Source organism: Schistocerca nitens, chromosome 7 (assembly GCF_023898315.1).
Source record: "Schistocerca nitens isolate TAMUIC-IGC-003100 chromosome 7, iqSchNite1.1, whole genome shotgun sequence".
NCBI lineage: Eukaryota > Metazoa > Arthropoda > Insecta > Orthoptera > Acrididae > Schistocerca > Schistocerca nitens.
This window is the reverse complement of record NC_064620.1, coordinates 584011353-584016099: the sequence shown is the minus strand read 5'-3', so window position 1 is coordinate 584016099 and position 4747 is coordinate 584011353.

The window sequence follows — 4747 nt, the reverse complement described above, 5'->3', positions numbered from 1 at the left end:
TAGAAAGAAAATATTGATGAGTATAATTCACATTTTAAATAGCTGTGCCAGCCATTTTATAAACAAAATAAAATTATTTACAATTTAATTGATAATATTCAGGTTACTTACTTTATTTAACAGTTTTTATAATTTTTAAAAGAATCCTACCTACCCACCAGTAAATAAGATCGAACCTAGATCAGCCGCATGAGTGTGTACTACACTACTGATCGAACTGCTTCACTTTTGTGCTGCTTTGCTGCTTATGATCCATATATGAGGTGTGAATGAGCTACGTTTAAAACTTTAGAGCCCTTTTTTTGGGAATTTTCTGCGTTGTGCGCTGTAACACTTTTATGAGTGGACATCCTTGAGGTAGACTAGTAACCCACAAAGTCTCATCCCGAACCGAATCTCAGATCTTGGAAGGTCCCCTTGCCAGTAGACAAATTGAAATTTTACACATAATTGTTTTTTGAGACAATACTAGTGAATCCCGAACGTTTGTCTTGCTATCTGTGCAATAACGCTTTAACAGCATCATTTCCTTAGTCATCGGTGCTCACAGTTCGAGTGGCTCGGTCTATCACCTGACGAATTTTAGCAGTTCTGAAGCGAATGCCGTGAAGCGTTTCCTTCAGTTTAGAAATCAAGTTGAACTAACGAGGGCTTAAGTCAGGGGAGGGCAGTAGGTGGTATAGCAATTAGCAGACCCATCAGTCAAACAAATCAGTAACAGCTTGCACTGTCCGTGCTTAAGCATTGTCCTGCAGAAAGTGTCATCACTTCTGTCTCTATGCTGTTCATTTTTGGAACACAACCTGCGACTTAAGCCCTCGTAAGTTCAACTCGATTTCTAAACTGAAGGATCACTTCATGGTATTCACATCAGAACTGCTACAAATTCGTTGGGCAATAGACCGCGCCACTCGAACTGTCAACACATCTGGCATTGCTAAGGATATCCTACGACTTCCACATCGCTGGCAACGGTCTATACACAGTGCCTGTGACTACTTTGGAGGTCAGTAAAACTTGAAACACGTATCTATTTTCTACGAGCCGTACATATATAGTTGCTACTGTTAAAGTTCCAACCCTCATATTTGATAAGTGTCAGCAGACTTATTGTAATTACCACAAGAATGAACGCTGTGTCTGCTTGGTGCTCATGAGACAGGTGCTTCGTGTATTACTGAAAAAGTATATGTCTGTGCCTAAAGTAGCAAATTATTTAAATTCCGATTGTAGATTTTTTTTCAGTACTGCATGGTCACTGTTCCACCACCAATATGCTGCGAATATGCTTCGTGTATTAGAATGAGCAGAGTGGCGGAGGTTTTCTTTAAAAAGTTAGCAATTTTTTGTCCCATACTCTGCTTGTGCTTGAGGGAAAGGTGAGGCGGTGAAGCAGGGCAGTAGTTTCTAATTGCAAGACAATGTATAATGTAGGCTTGCTCGCAGAGCAGGATGATATATGGAGAGCTCAATCAGAGTCGTTGCCCACAAGAGGCTCAGTCGCCCCCACCTTATCATTACTAAGGTAATTAGCGATAGAGTTAATGCGTCATCACTGACGTCATTCAGACCACATGGACAGCCTAATACCACCACATTCACTGAGCAACCATACCATTCTGAACATACACTTGTTACTATCATCTGCTCACAACTATTACAATTTAATTGGTACTGATGATTTGACAAGAAAGGTGAAAAGTGCCGTATGAATGAGAATATCTACCTGGAATACTCCTAACACCGAGGTCCAAAATAACAACAAGATGTTAAGAAAACGGAGCGAAGGCCAAGTCCTCTATTTATTTTCTCAAGCTCTTAGAATTTGATCTTAATTAATTCGTGATAGATTTGTAGTAATGGGCCCTTTCGGCTATCAAAATATTCGTATTGGTATTATCGAAGTTTAATTGATTCGATTTTCGATTACCAAAAGTAATACTCAATTTTGGGTTGAATGTGATTCTGAACGCGATGTTAATTTGAATTTCAGTCCATCTGGTGACGACTTATGGAATGATGTCTGAACACAAAATTCACAAAACGGTTTTAATATTACTATGTGTACTGGCCATGGGGAGAGTGCTTCAGTCCAAAGTATCTTGTGGAATGGGAGAGAAGCGGATACTTTTCTGTTGGCATTTGGGATTACATCTCGGCTTGGTGAATAGGGCGCCTGTAGAAAACTGATGCCATCGTCAACAGTTAGGCCTGTGTTAGTATTCTAGAATACGTAGTGAAGATAAGCGTTGAGCTGCTGTAACTTCAATGACACCTCTATTTCCAGCAGATTTGAACAGGAAATAACATAACGGTTTTCGATAGTTTTCATATATTCACCATTTTAATTCCTAAAGACTACAATTTGTCATAACAACCATGCTACTCTGTCATTTAGTATTCTCTTGATGTCCCCAGTATGGTTATTGCATTTTGGTCTAGTCATGATGCCCTGAAATTAGTTTCCTCTGTCTCCCTCATAGCTTCTAGTCTCATAAGTTGCTGCTAAATACATTCATGAGAATAGGGATGTGTCAGAAATGTAACGAATGAGTTTCCATCTTCTTTTACTTAATTCATTTTTCCTTCTTTGTTCCTTGTCGCGTATTCAGATATTTTACAGTTTTCACCTACATTTATCTGTTCTTTGTCCTCTGCAAATAAATTACTGTTGCTTCAAGCCGAACCTCAGCTTGAATCCTCAGGGTTCATAGAGATGTAAATCGCGTACAGTAGATTTTGCATTGGAACTGCGTATTTCCTCTGATGCTCTGAATTGTTGGAATGTCTCAACCATAAATGTTTCCTTTGTTATTACTGTTTTTCTGTCCACCTGCGTTAAGCATCTGATATGACTACTGCACTAGTTCCGTGATAGTTAAACAGATCGTCTTGATTAACTTTAGTATACAATGTTTTCACATCTATGTTGACCTCTTCAGTCTTGTTTCCGAAATCGTGACAGCTATTACGTGATATTCCTCAAATTTTCCTGTACAGCCCGACTGCTTAACTGAGTGGTAACGTGTTTGCCTCCCATGCAGCGGGCGTGGATTCGATTCACGGCCGGGTTTGAGATTTTCGCCGCTCGTGGCCTCGGTGTTGAGTTGTCCTTATCACCACCGACACGCAGGCTGCCCAATGTGGCGTCACCTGAAATGAAGCTTGCTACCCGCCGACCGAATTTCGCCGGTTGGGCCCTCCGTCCATTTCATTTCATATTTCTTGTACAGCTGGTGCTTGTTACTCCACCGAGGGAGTGTTATTGCACATCTCTGTCGCAACACAGGAGTAAAAATTGTAGGATTTTTTATACATCTCATTTCGATACCACATCATTCGTATCTGATTCAGCCCATTGGGCTTGAGGTGCCTCTCAGCAGGCTACGACTCTCATCATATGTAGGGACTGTGTAAACCGCGTCCCTCATCGGCTGTTTAGCCTAGATCTCTCAGCTACGGCAGGAGTTGAATTCTTAAATGGTGTAGAAAATATCAACACACCGTGCCAGTCATAAATACATTTTTTTAAATAATACATTTGGATGAAATAACTAGGTAACACTTTATTTACAGGACCAAAGCTCCATCCATCAAAGCAGAGCTCCTGATAACTGTTTTCAGGGACAAGACAGGACAAAACTAATCGCGTTCGTCCCACGATCGCCGGACGCCAACCCTATAGACAGTATGTGAGTGGAGCTTATCGACGTCATTGCCATGTGGACCTACAAACGAAGGAAACCACTGCCGCCAACATTTGGCGAACTAGCGTGTGCATGACCGGAAGAGTCTGTGATGCTACGTAGGTGATGGCATAGCGTGTACGATGCAGAAGGTAAAGGGAGTAGAGGTGATGTTTAACAAGTCAAAATCCGATCTGCTGCAGCAGCCATCTGCAGATGGCCACAGAGCGCCGCAGGTCAATCATAAAATCGGTGTGAAGGCTGATTAAGGTACCGCTCATAGTGAGCGAGTTAACGCTCCACTGAGGCGGGCCTATACCAATACACATTGCTCGCAATTTACGTACATTAAGAGATCCGCTTTTCCATTGATCGCCACCTACGCAAATCCCACCCAGTTATTGTGAGCACTTTCAAGGCAGAGGACCAAATTGTCTGGAAAGGCGGCGCAGGAATATCGATGTCCACCTTGGGACATCCCCTTCAGTCGTTGTAGTAGTCCACATAACAATGGTTCTAGAGCGAAAGCGTACAGCACTGCACAACACGTGATGGAATCAGTTGTGTGAGCCTGCTATTATACAGGACCTAGGATGTTGCGCTGTGCAGGAAACGTATGACCACCTCAACAATGGTTTCTGTGTATCCCATATGACGGATATGTGTCTGAGGAGGCCTACGCTGCAGGAAAATGTTGAACTCAAATGAGAGCAATCATACCCCTATAACGGCAGAGCGCTGTCCAAATGTTGCATGCTCCACCTAGTGACACCTTATCGTAGGACATGACATAACGAGCCGTTCTCTTAAGTTACACCGCCAAAAAGAGTGTAAAGAACTTCATGTCGCTATTTAGCACGGTCAAGAGGAGACAGTCTCTGATAGTATGGACACTCTGGTGGTTCGTGAATGGGACAACGGGGCCCTCTACAAAGGCAACGGGGACCCTCACCATGGTGGACATCAGTTCAGTCCATTTGGGTGCTAAGAGATGTCGGAGAGCTTGATAAAATTCGAGGGGATGGCGTCAGATGACATGTTAGCAGCTCTCACTAATAGAG